Consider the following 14,676-nt stretch of genomic DNA (forward strand, 5'->3'; position numbering starts at 1 on the left):
CTAAGGTGAAAAATTCATGGGACAGTTCTCAATATCGTGTCGGACCTCTTTTCGACCAGCGTAGTGCAGTGACTCTACGTGGCATGGATTCAACAAGTCGTTGGAAATCACCTCCAGAAATGCACACATCAAAAAAAGATTTGCATCACCCCAGTTCCCAGAACTCCTGAAGATAGATGTTGATGTGGATATTGTATCACAGACACAGTCCCTTTGACCAGAGATGTCACTAGACCCGTCCAAAGCTGTAAACAACCATACATGAGCAGCGCCTATTAGACGGAGGGGGTCCGACAGCCCATCAGTTCCAGTCATTCCACCAGGAAGGAGGTAAACGGCTCGTGTTGTCTGCAGTTCAACCGTGCCTAGACGGTCAATACCACGGTTCGATCGCGACCATATTGTTACTTTGTGCCAGGAAGGGCTCTCCACAAGGGAAGTGTCAAGGCATCTCAGCGTGAACCAAAGCGATGTTGTTCGGACATGGGGGAGATACAGAGAGACAGGAACTGTCGATGACATGCCTCGCTCAGGCCGCCCAAGAGCTTCTACTGCAGTGGGTGACCGCTACCTACGGATTACGACTCGGAGGAACCCTGACAGCAACGCCACGATGTTGAATAATGCTTTTCGTGCAGCCACAGGACGTATTGTTACGACTCAAATTGTGCGCAATAGGCTACATGATGCGCAACTTCACCCCGAAGTCCATGGTGACGTCCATCTTTGCAACCATGCAGATGGGCCCAACAACATGCCGAATGGACCGCTCACGACTGGCATCACGTTCGCTTCACAGGTGAGTGTCGCGTATGCTTTCAACCTGACATGTGTTTGGATGCAACCGGTCAGGCTGAACGCCTTAGACACACTGTCCAGCGAGTGCAGCAAGGTGGAGGCTCCCTTCTGTTTTGGGGTGGCGTTTATGTGGGGCCGACGTACGCCGCTGGTGGTCACGGAAGGCGCCGTCACGGCTGTATGATACGTTAATGCCATCCTCCGACCGATAGTGCAACCATATCGGCAGCATTCGTCTTCATGGGCGACACTTCGCGCCCCCATCGTGCACATCTTGTGAATGTCTTCCTTCAGGATAACGACATCGATCGACCAGAGTGGTCAGCATGTTCTTCAGACATGAAGTCATCGAACATGCCTGGAATAGATAGAAAAGGGCTCTTTATGAACGACGTGACCCACCAACCAGTCTGAGGGATCTACGGCGAATTGCCGTTGAGGAGTGGCACAATCTGGACCAACAGTGCCTTGATGAAAGTGGATAGTAGGCCACGACGAATACAGGCATGCGCCAATGCAAGATGACGTGCTACTGGGTATTAGAGGTACTGGTGTGTACAGCAGTCTGGACAACGACCCTGAAGGTCTCGCTGTATGGTGGTACAACATGCAATGAGTGGTTTTCATGAGCAATAAAACTCTCGGAACCGAGGTGATGCAAAACGTTTTTGGATGTGGTATTAAGCCATGCTGCCTCTCTAGGCATCCATTATTGCTTAAGTGTTGTCAGAGCAGGATTTTGGGGACGAAATGACGTCTCCATTATGTACCATAAATGTTCGATCCTGGGCGATATGGGTGGACAAATCATTCGGTCCAGAATGTTCTTCAAACCAATTGTGAACATTTGTAGCCTGGTAGCACGACATCGTTGTTTCGGAATTTGCAGTTCACGGTTGGCTGCAAATGGTCTCCAAGTAGCCGAACCATTCCCAGTCAGATGAACCAGTCCAGTCCATGTAAACACAGTTCACACCATTATGGAGCCACCACCAGTTTGCACAGTGCCTTGTTGCCAACACGGATGCATTGATTCGTGGCGTCTGCATCACACTCGAACGCTACTATCAGCTCTCAGCACCTGAGATCGGGGCTCATCCGACAAGGTCACGGTTTTCGAGTCGCGAGCCCAGGGGAGTCGTTGCAGGCGATGTGGTGCTGTTAGCAAAGACACTGGCGTCGGTCGTCTTGTGCCATAGGCCATTAACGCCAAATTTCGCCGTATTGCCCTAACGGATACATTCGTCGTACATCCTACATTGATTTCTCTGCTATTATTTCACGCAGAGTTGCTTGTATGTTAGCACTTACAACACTATGGAAACGCCGCTGCTCTCGGTCGTTAAGCGACGGCCCGACGGCCACTGCGTGGTCCACAGTGTGAGGTAAAGCCTGAAATTTGGTATTCTCGGAAAACTCCTGACACTGTGGATCTCGGAATATTGAAGTCCCTGACGATTTCCTAAACTGAAGAATGTCCGATGCGTCAAGTTCCAACTACCATTCCGAGATCAAAGTCTGTTAATTCCCGTTCTGCGGACATAATCACGTCGGAAACCTTATCAAACGGGTCACCTGACTACAAATGACATGTCCGCCAGCGCACTTCCCTTCTATACCTTGCGTACGAGATAATACCACCATCTGTGTATGTGCATATCGCTATTCAACGACTTTCGTCATCTCAATGTATCTTGCGTCAACTCTGTGTACTGGATAAGAATATTCTCGTCAGGTCTCGAACTTCGTGTAGGTGTCTCCAAGATCTAGTTCTGCCGTCCCTGCACATACGAGGGCTTCCTCAAAAGTAATGCCTCCGAATTTTTTAGGTGAAAACTCTTAAAGCTTATTGAATAAGACGAACTGTATGAGCACCGTTATTCTTTATGTCTATATACTTACTTCTCAACATATCATTCTGACGCGAACACATTTCTCTCTACATCTACATCTACATACATGTTCCGCAATCCACCATACGGTGCGTGGCGGAGGGTACCTCGTACCACAACGAGCTTCTTCTCTCCCTGTTCCAAACAGAACGAGGGAAAAATGCCTCTGTACGAGCCCTAATCTCTCTTATCTTTGTGGTCTTTCGGCGAAATGTAAGTTGGCGGCAGGAAAATTGTACTGCAGTCAGCCTCAAACGCTGGTTCTCTAAATTTCCTCAGTAGCGATTCACGAATAGAACGCTTCCTTTCCTCTAGGGACTCCCACCCGAGTTCCTGAAGCATTTCCGTAACACTCGCGTGATGGTCAAACCTACCAGTAACAAATCTAGCAGCCCGCCTCTGAATTGCTTCTATGTCCTCCCTCAATCCGACCTGATAGGGATCCCAAACGCTCGAGAAGTACTCAAGAATAGGTCGTATTAGTGTTTTATAAGCGGCCTCCTTTACAGATGAACCACGTCTTCCCTACATTCTACCAATGAACCGAAGACGACTATCCGCCTTCCCCACAACTGCCATTACATGCTTGTCCCACTTCATATCGCTCTGCAATATTACGCCCAAATATTTAATCGACGTGACTGTGTCAAGCGCTACACTACTAATGGAGTATTCAAAAACTACGGGATTCTTTTTCCCATTCATCTGCATTAATTTACATTTATCTATATTTAGAGTTATCTGCCATTCTTTACACCAATCACAAATCCTGTCCAAGTCATCTTGTATCCTCCTACAGTCACTCAACGACGACACCTTCCCGTACACCACAGCATCATCACCAAACAGCCGCACACTGCTATCCACCCTATCCAAAAGATCATTTATGTAGACAGAAAACAACAGCGGACCTACCACACTTCCAGATGATACCCTCACCTCCGATGAACACTCAACATCGAGCACAACGTACTGGGTTCTATTACTTAAGAAGTCTTCGAGCCACTCACATACTTAGGAACCAATCCGATATGCTCGTACCTTAGTTAGGAGTCTGCAGTGGGGCACCGAGCCAAACGCTTTCCGGAAGTCAAGGAATGTTGTGACTTGGCAAGACAGCCAAGCCACTATGAGGTGAAGCCGAAAGGCACGCGTTAACGCTCACGCAGGCTGGCGTGAGGTCTGGAAAATTACAAGGTCTTTATAGTAGCAAAAATTGTACGTAGCTTCTGGAATACTTAACTTTAATCCATAATTGGTGAACATCTGTCTGACGGTACATGCATCACAAGATAAATAGCAAATGATAATGGCGCCTTGCTAGGTCGTAGCAAATGACATAGCTGAAGGCTATGCTAACTATCGTCTCGGCAAATGAGAGCGTAATTTGTCAGTGAACCATCGCTAGCAAAGTCGGCTGTACAACTGGGGCGAGTGCTAGGAAGTCTCTCTAGACCTGCCGTGTGGCGGCGCTCGGTCTGCAATCACTGATAGTGGCGACACGCGGGTCCGACGTATACTAACGGACCGCGGCCGATTTAAAGGCTACCACCTAGCAAGTGTGGTGTCTGGTGGTGACACCACAAGGAATATGGCATACGTCTGATACCCTTCATCCATGGTTCGCAAGATATCATGTGAAAAAAGAGCGAGTTGCGTTTCGCAGGAGCGATGCTTTCTAAAGCCGTGCTGATGCATGGACAGTAACTTCTCTGTCTCAAGGAAATTCATTATATTCCAACTGAGAATGTTCGAGAATCCTGCAACAAACCGATGTTAAGGATATTGGTCTGTAATTCTGAGGATCCGTCCTTCTCCGCTTCTTATATACAGGCGTCACCTGTGCTTTTTTCCAGTCGCTCTAAACGACAGATCAGTTTGCTAATGCTTTCACTGTAGAATGACCTACTTTGCTGACGCAGCCACAACCTCACCTTCGCTTGCACCGCTTCACCACTATCAAAGTGAAGTGCCCGAAGGTGTTCTTTAAGTTTTCAAAAGAGATGAAAATCAGATGCGGCCAAGTCGGGATTGTATTGAGGATGATCGATGACTGTGAACCAAAGGAGTCGGATTGTTGCAGGTGTCGCAGCACTTGTCTGTGGTCGGGCATTTTCCTTCAGAAGGGGAGGGTGTTTCATATATGGACGGACGTTTTCTGCTGTTAGAAATTCGATTGTAGCACGCGTTTATGCATCAATATACACTGAAGAGACAAGGAAACTGATAAACATGCCTAATATCGTGTAGCCCCCCCCCCCCCCCCCCCCCCCCGAGCACGCAGAAGTGCCGCAACACGACGTGGTATGGACTCGACTGATGTCTGAAGTAGTGCTCGAGGGAACTGAGGCCATTAATCCTGCAGGGCTGTCCACAAATCCGTAAGATTACGACGGGGTGGAGATATCTTCTGAACAGCACGTTGCAAGGTATCCCAGATATGCTCAATAAAGTTCATATCTGGGGAGATTGGTAGGCAGCGGAAGTGTTTAAACTCTGAAGAGTGATCCTGGAGCCACTCTGTAGCAATTCTGGATGTCTGGTGTGTCGCATTGTCCAGCTCGAATTTCCGAAGTCCGTCGGAATGTACAATGGACATGATCTGATGCAGGTGATCATACAGGATGCTTACGTACGTGTCGCCTGTCAGACTCGTATCTAGTCATACCAAGGGCCCCATGTCACTCCAACTGCACACGCCCCACAGCATTACAGAGCCTCCTCCACCTTGAACAGTCTCCTACTGACATGCAGGGTTCATGGATTCATGAGGTTTCGGAAGTTCCAAGCGGCTTTTCGCGGATGAAGCTGTAGTATACAGAAAAGTTGCAGCATTAGAAAATTGGAGCGAAATGCAGGAGCATCTGCAGCGGATAGGCACTTGGTGCAGGGAGTGGCAACTGACCCTTAACATAGACAAATGTAATGTATTGCGAGTACATAGAAAGAAGGATCCTTTATTTTATGATTATATGATAGCGGAACAAACACTGGTAGCAGTTACTTCTGTAAAATATCTGGGAGTATGCGTACGGAACTATTTGAAGTGGAATATCATATAAAATTAATTGTTGGTAAGGCGGGTACCAGGTTGAGATTCATTGGGAGAGTCCTTAGAAAATGTAGTCCATCAACAAAGGAGGTGGCGTACAAAACACTCGTTCGACCTATACTTGAGCATTGCTCATCGGTGTGGAATCCGTAGCAGGTCGGGTTGACGGAGGAGATAGAGAAGATCCAAAGAACGGTGGCGCGTTTCGTCACAGGGTTGTTTGGTAAGTGTGATAGCGTTCCGCAGATGTTTAGCAAACTCGAGTGGCAGACTCTGCAAGGGAGGCGCTCTGCATCGCGGTGTAGCTTGCTGTCCAGGTTTCGAGAGGGTGCGTTTCTGGATGAGGTATCGAATATATTGCTTCCCCCTACTTATGCCTCACGAGGATATCTCGAATGTAAAATTAGAGAGATTCGAGCGCGCACGGAGGCTTTCCGGCAGTCGTTCTTCCTGCGAACCATACGCGACTGGAACAGGAAAGGGAGGTAATGACAGTGGCACGTAAAGTGCCCTCCGCCACACACCGTTGGGTGGCTTGCGGAGTATAAATGTAGATATAGTAGATGTAGATGTAGAGGTTGTCCCCATTCCCATACACGTCCATCCGCTCGACACAATTTGAAACGAGACTCGTCCGACTAGGCAACATGTTTCCAGTCATCAACAGTCCAATGTCTGTGCTGACGGGCCCACGCGAGGCGTAAAGCTTGGTGTCGTGCAGTTATCAAGGGTAGACGAGTGGGCCTTCGGCTCCGAAAGCCCTCATCCATGACGTTTCATTGAATGGTTCGCACGCTGCCACTTGTTGACGGACCAGCATTGAAATCTGCAACAATTTGCGGAAGGGTTGCACTTGTGTCACGTTGAACGATTCTCTTCAGTCGACGTTGGTCCCGTTTTTGCTGATTCTTCTTCTGGCCGCAGCGATTTCGCAGATTTGATGTTCTAGCGGATTTCTAATATCCACGGTACACACGTGAAATGATCGCATGGGAAAATCCCCATTTAATCGGTACCTCGGAGATCCTGTGTCCCATCTCTTCTACGCAGACTGTAACACCACATTCAAATTCACTTACATCTTGATAACCTGCCGTTTTAGCAGCAGTAACCGATCTAACAACTGCGGTAGATGTAGTGGACTGTTAAGGCAGCCAGTCCACAGTGAAGTAGCCGAAAGGGCACGCGTCAACTCACGCCGTCTGGCGTTAAGTCTGGAACAGGATTCGTAATGAATGTGATAAAGAAAAGAACGTAGCTACTAGAACACTTAACTTTTATATTGTCCTTTGGTATACAGCATTCTGGATGATACAAGTGAGACTCTATCTTGAGGTACATGCAATGGTACAAATGGCGCCTTGCTAGGTCGTAGCCATTAACTTAGCTGAAGGCTATTCTAACTGTCTCTCGGCAAATGAGAGAAAGGCTTCGATCAGTGTAGTCGCTAGCAACGTCGTCGTACAACTGGGGCGAGTGCTAGTCAGTCTCTCGAGACCTGCCGTGTGGTGGCGCTCGGTCTACGATCACACAGTGGCGACACGCGGGTCCGACATGTACTAATGGACCGCGGCCGATTTAAGCTACCACCTAGCAAGTGTGGTGTCTGGCGGTGACACCACAGTAGACACTTCTTGTTTTATACAGGGTGAAAAGTATTTAAACCGACAAACTCTGGGAGGTTTTAGGGGACATCAAAACAAATATTTTTCCCTAATGTCATTTTTTCCTACGAGGATTATTTAAACCGGTCGAGGCCGTATTACGCTCTTCAGTTGTAAGCAACTGCTGTCCACCAGTGTAGTATTGCATTGTCTCTTATTACTAACATGAGCGAAACACCTGGAGTGAGTACACTGATATGGTTGGTGCGTACTACGTAGCGCACCACAACGGACGAGCTGCACAGCGGGTTTATCAACAACAATATCCTAATCGCCGTGTCCCGCATCATACGATCTTTACTGCTATGTACCAACGTTTGCGTGAGACCGGGTCATTTAGCAGATTACCTGGACAAGGACGCCGTCTCACGGTAAGAGTGCTGCAATTTGAGGAAGTGTCTCGCATCATGTGGAGCGGGATTCTTCAATCAACACTCGTGCAATTGCATGTAACATGGGGACGAATCGGACGAATGTAAGAACAGTCCTTCGAGAGCAATTGTTACGTCCATTTCACTTACAGCGTGTCCACAACCTGGAACCATTTGATTATCATACAGAGCACAGTTTTCGCAGTGGTACCTGGAACAGTGTGAAATGCATCCTACATTTCCATCCTCTGTGTTGTTTACCGATGAAGCAACGTTCGGGCGTGATGGAGTCTTCAACATGCACAATTCGCATGTTTGGAGTGAGGATAACCCACATGCCACAGTTACTAGCGCTCGTCAAGTGCAGTTTTTCGTTAATGTGTGGGTGGGTGTTGTTGGGGACTGTTTAATTGGGCCGTATCTGCTACCTAGGCACTATTACAATTTTCTCGCCAGAGCATTGCCAGAATTGCTGGAAGACGTCCCGATTCCTACAAGACAAAGCACTTGGTTCTAACATGACGGGGCGCCGGCACATTTCAGTCGTCGTGTGCATCGATTCCTGGACCGACGGTTCCCAGATACTTGGACTGGCAGAGGTGGTCCTCTACCATGGCCTGCTCGATCCCCGGATATGTCCCCTCTCAGTATGTGTGGGGAGAGATGCGCAACCATGTTTACGCAACTCCTGTTACATCAGAAGAGGATCTGGTTGCCCGGATAGTAGCAGCAGCAGCAGCAGGAACAATTCAGGATGCTCCTGGGGTTTTCGCCCGTGTCTGACAGAACATGATCCGAAGGTGTAACCTTTGTTTACGTGTTAATGGAAGAATTTTTGAAAATCTACTGTAATTGAAATTGGGTTGTGTTAATGTGTTGTCTCTTGGTCATAAAAAAATTGAAAAGTGTTGGTTGGTTTAATTAATTTGCCATAGAAATCTTCCTCTACCGGTTTAAATACTCCTCATAGGAAAAAATGACATTAGGGAAAAGTATTTGTTTTGATGTCCCCTACAACCTCACCGAGTTTGTCGCTTTAAATACTTTTCACCTTGTATAGGCGTTGCCGACCGCAGCGCCGTATTCTGCCCTTTTCAATGTCTGTATCTGAATACGCAGCCGGCCGCGGTGGTCTAGCGGTTCTAGGCGCTCAGTCCGGAACCGCGCGACTGCTACGGCCGCAGGTTCGAATCCTGCCTCGGGCATGGATGTGTGTGATGTCCTTACGTTAGTTAGGTTTACGTAGTTCTGAGTTCTAGGGGACTGATGACCACAGATGTTTAGTCCCAAAGTGCTCAGAGCCATTTGAGCCAATACGCAGGCCTATACCAGTTTCTTTGGCTCTTCACACCACTACGTTACACGTCACAATTCGGAGCCTTCTAGCGGTAGAGGTTTGCAAATTGGAGTAGCGAAGCTGGAACGTCGACCGAGTACTCTGCATGACAGGTTAACACCTCAACCGGCATTGAGCACAAAATACAGAATTCAGAGGCATTACTTGTCAACACGCTCTCGTACATTCCATCATGAAATTTGTTGTTGACAATACTGACGCATTCAGAAGAAACTGAACCATTCATTCGACGAACACTAGACGAAAGAACGGTTACACACTTGTACACCATTTCCTTAGCCAAAGTGCGGAAAGGTGTGCACTTTTCAGAAGGTTTAATTATCAATAGGCTTCCACAGAATTTAAAAAAAAATGTGTGTGCTAAACACAAGTATTGAAATCAGAATGAAACTCTTCATTGTGGCACAAGTCTCCCATTCTCTACAGCAGTTTATCTCAGTTACTGACAACTTTTCTCTGTAATATGTTTTTATTCCTACACTCTCTCACAACATGGTCTCGTGTTTGATTACTTCCCTAGGTTATTTTGTTTATAAATTTTCTAATCATCATTCCGTGACTGGTGCCATTACCAGGGATCTCGCTGCAACGGCACATGATAAATGAATAAATGAGAGTAAATATATTTGAACGCACGTTGTTGTTGTGGTCTTCTGTCCTGAGACTGGTTTGATGCAGCCTCTCCATGCTACTCTATCCTGTGCAAGCCTCTTCATCTCCCAGTACCTAGTGCAACTTACATCCTTCTGAATCTGCTTATTGTATTCATCTGTTGGTCTCCCTCTACGATTTTTACCCTCCACGCTGCCCTCCAATACTAAATCGGTGATCCCTTGATGCCTCAAAACATGTCCTACCAACCGATCCCTTCTTCTAGTCAAGTTGTGCCACAAACCTCTCTTCTCCCCAGTCCTATTCAATACCTCCTCATTAGTTTTGTGATCTACCCATCTAATCTTGAGCATTCTTCTCTAGCACCACTTTTCGAAAGCTTCTATTCTCTTCTTGTCCAAACTGGTTATCGTCCATGTTTCACTTCCATACATAGCTACACTCCATACAAATACTTTCAGAAACGACCTCCTGACAAATCTAAACTCGATGTTAACAAATTTCTCTTCTTCAGAAACGGATTCCTTGCCATTGCCAGTCTACATTTTATATCCTCTCTACTTCGACCATCAACAGTTATTTCGCTCCCCAAATAGCAAAACTCCTTTACTACTTCAAGTGTCTCATTTCCTAATCTAATTCCCTCAGCGTCACCCGAGTTAACTCGACTACAATCCATTATCCTCGTTTTGCTTTTGTTGATGTTCATCTTATATCCTCGTGTCAAGACACTGTCCATTCCGTTCAACTGCTCTTCCAAGTCCTTTGCTGTCTCTGACAGAATTACAATGTTTTTTTTTATTTCTTCTCCGTGGATTTTAATACCTACACCGTATTTTACTATTGTTTCCTTTGCCGCTTGCTCTATATACAGATTGAGTAACATCGGGGAGAGGCTACAACCCTGTCTCACTCCCTTCCCAACCACTGCTTCCCTTTCATGTCCCTCGACTCGTATAACTGCCATCTGGTTTCTGTACAAATTGTAAATAGCCTTTCGCTCCCTGTATTTTACCCCTGCCACCTTCAGAATTTGAAAGAGACTAGTCAACATTGTCAAAAGCTTTCTCTAAGTCTACAAATGCTAGAAACTTAGGTTTGCCTTTCCTTTATCTATCTTCTAAGGTAAGTCGTAGGGTCAGTATTGCCTCACGTGTTCCAATATTTCTACGGAATTAGAAATGATCTTCCCGGAGGTCGGCTTCTACCAGTTTTTCCATTCGTGTGTAAAGACTCCGCATTAGTATTTTGCAGCCGTGACTTATTGAACTGATAGTTCGGTAATTTTCACATCTGTCAACACCTGCTTTCTTTGGGATTGGAATTATTTTATTCTTCTTGAATTCTGAGGGTATTTCGCCTGTCTCATACATCTTGCTCACCAGATGGTAGAGATTTGTCAGGACTGGCTCTCCCAAGGCTACCCGTAGTTCTAATGGAATATTGGCTACTCCTGGATCCTTGTTTTGACTTAGGTCTTTCAGTGTTCTGTCAAATTCTTCACCCAGTATCGTATCTCCCATTTCATCTTCATCTACCTCCTGTTCCATTTCCATAATATTGTCCTCAAGTACATCGCCCTTGTATAGACCCTCTATATACTCCTTCCACCTTTCTGCTTTCCCTTCTTTGCTTAGAACTGGGTTTCCATCTGTGCTCTTGATATTCATACAAGTGGTTCTCTTTTCTCCAAAGGTCTCTTTAATTTTCCTGTAGGCAGTATCTATCTTACCCCTAGTGATATGCGCCTCTACATCCTTACATTTGTCCTCTATCCATCCCTGCTTAGCCATTTTACACTTCCTGTCGATCCCATTTTTGAGACGTTTGTATTCCTTTTTGCCTGCTTCATTTAACGCATTTTTATATTTTTTCCTTTCATCAATTAAATTCAATATGTCTTTCGTTACCCAAGGATTTCTACTACTCCATGTCTTTTTACCTATTTGATCCACTGTTGCCTTCACTACTTCATCCCTCAAAGCTACCCATTCTTCTTCTACTATATTTCTTTCCCCCATTCCTGTCAATTGTTCCCTTATGCTCTCCCTGAAACCCTGTACAACGTCTGGTTTAGTCAGTTTATCCAGGTCTCATCTCCTTAAATTCCCACCTTTTTGCAGTTTCTTCAGTTTTAATCTACAGTTCATAACCAATAGATTGTGGTCAAAGTCCACATCTGCCCCTGGAAATGTCTTACAGTTTGAAACCTGGTTCCTAAATCTCTGTCTTACCATTATATAATCTATCTGATACCTTCTAGTATCTACAGGCTTCTTCCATGTATATAACATTCTTTCATGATTCTTAAACCAAGTGTTAGCTAACTAAGTGAGTGAATCAAAAATTCATGTTCGTAATCTTAATCTTTTGAGTAGTGAATTGAATAGTCTCGATAACAATTATTGTCATTTAGTAAAGTCATTAGAAGGTTAAAACAGATTACAAAATTATTTAAACAAGGCTTCTTCCTGCAATCGACCATGAACAAAAAAACTGATTCGTCCACAGAGTTTTAAAAATAATTTAGTAAAATTCCACTTACGCGAACCCTCACAAATTAAAAGATTGTCGATTTACCTAAATGTTCCGAGATTACATTTACGAACAACTTAAATTTGTACCACTTCTGAAAAAGACTGCGTTTTATTGGCAGAATATTTAGAACGTGCAACAAATATACGAAAGGGACTGCCAACACTACGCTAATTCGTCCTCTTCTGGAGTATCGCTGCGCTGTATGGGGTCCTTTCCAGATGGGTTTGTCGGATGAAATCGAAAAAAGTTCAAAGAAAGGCAGCTCGTTTCGTATTAAAGCAAAATAGTGGACAGAGTTTCACGCGTGCGATACGCTAGTCGGGGTGGCAGTCTTTAAACCAAGAGCGATTTTCGTTGGAGCGAGATTATTTCACGCGATATCTGATTTTCTTCTCCGAATGCCAAAATATTTTCTTGACTTCTACGTACATAAGATGAAGAGATGAATATCGTGACACAATAAAAGCTCGTACGGAAGGAGTTAGGAGTTTGCTGTTCCCACGTTATAATCGAGACAGGAATGGCCTAGAAATAGCGTGGAAGTGATTGTCCGAATCCTCTGCCGAACACTGAAGCGTGGACTGCAGGGTAATCACGCAGATGTGGATGCAGACCTTCCTCATGTGCTGCTTCTTGGTAGGACACCAGACCCGAAGTCGTAGAGCAAGAACCAGCCCTGCTGATAACCTTATCGGCTGTTTACTCCGCTCGTTCGTAAACGTCCTATTCTTGAAGCGGTCGGCTTTCGTGATAACGTTGATTTGATATCTGTTTTTCTCGCTACGTGGGACATAAATTCTAGCATTTTTATCACCACTATCAAATGTAGTCCTTCAGGTGCCAGAAATCCGTAATCGGTGTATCAAAGCTGCACAGAAAGACTAATTTTCATGCCCGTTCGGTGTAAATCTTTTCTGATGACAAGAAATTCGCCGGCTTCACGTACTCGTAGAAGGTTCCAGTTAATTAGATTCACTTTTGACGATAGTGAAAAGTAGATATCTTGTGTATAGAAACATCCTCATTCGCTGGAAAAGAACACTGGTCACGTGCATTTACAAAATCGGAATTACAACTGATCGACAGACCAATCGTATCAGTAATATTTGTACCAGAATGTCCTGAGTTCGAACACAGTGACTTAAGTGAAATGAAATATCTATCTACGTGGGTTCCGGGAATAAAATGGCTCTGAGGTCATCAGTCCCCTAGAACTTAGAACTACTTAAACCTAACTAACCCAAGGACATCACACACATCCATGCCCGAGACAGGATTCGAACCTGCGACCGTGCGGTCGCGCAGGTTCAGACTGAAGCGCCTAGAATCGCTCGGCCACACCGGACGTCGGTTCCAGGAATATCGTCAAGTCCACGGATAAACGGAAACAGATCACTTTGATGATCCTATGCTTCCAAAATAATTGAAGTGTTACCACATCGACGACGTCTAAGATATTTAAACTGGGTATGGAATGGATCCATTTCTGACAAGCAGGCCTCAGTTAGTTATACTGGATGGAGAGTCCACAGACACAGGAGTAATACCTGTTTGTTCCAAGGGAGTCCTGTTCAGGTTATACATGAAAGTCTGCAGACACAATTTTAGTTACGATCTGAGGCTCTTCGCAGATGATGTAGCTATCTATTTGGAGATTCTGTCTGGTAAAGCTTAATAGTAGAGAGACAGATCTCAAGTAAATTCCAGCCTGGAGCAGAGAGCGCTAACAAGCTCTTAACGAAGCGAAGGTGAGGACCTCACGAAACATATAAGAGTAGAATGGTAGAATGGTATCCATTAACTGTAGAATGAAGGGGGTAGGGCGTCAGACGGGCCGACTTGGAGCAGGAGAGGCACCACAGGACTTTTATTTTCTACTGTCTGTACTTTTCATAAAACTTTGTCATCATGACCAGGAAGGATTAAGGATTCACACTCAAAAGCAGTGGAAGTGCAAAAACATAACGAAATAATTTTTTTTTGGATATGAAATTTCATCATTGTTTCACTTACTGTTGGCTGCATTTGTTGCTATAGGTACATTTTCCTTCACAAGTAAAAGAGATTCTTTGATGAATTTTGCACAACATACAAACCATACTTACAGGTGTATGAAACTCTAGAATTTTCCAAATTTATAAAAAACTGTGGTAAAAATTGAGATAATTAACTACAAAATTTGATTTTTTTCTAAACATAAAGTTTAAAACGTAGCAGCTCATTCATTTTTTCATAAATTAAATAGATTCTAGAGTTTTAGACACCTGTAAGTATGGTTTGTATGCTGTGCAAAATTCATCGAACAGTCTCTCTTATGAAGAAAAGTGTAGCTATAGCAAGAAATGCAGCCAATAGTAAGTGAAAAAATGATGAAATTTCACATGTAAAAAAA

At 45.0% G+C, this 14,676-nt stretch overlaps 1 protein-coding gene across 1 annotated transcript in view; it reads right to left on the reverse strand.

Moving 5' to 3' along the window:
* LOC126210659 (probable 4-coumarate--CoA ligase 1) overlaps window positions 1–14,676 on the reverse strand; it is a 505,973-nt gene that overhangs the window by 211,976 nt on the left and 279,321 nt on the right. The window lies entirely within an intron of this gene.

This window comes from Schistocerca nitens, chromosome 10 (genome assembly GCF_023898315.1).
Source record: "Schistocerca nitens isolate TAMUIC-IGC-003100 chromosome 10, iqSchNite1.1, whole genome shotgun sequence".
Lineage (NCBI taxonomy): Eukaryota > Metazoa > Arthropoda > Insecta > Orthoptera > Acrididae > Schistocerca > Schistocerca nitens.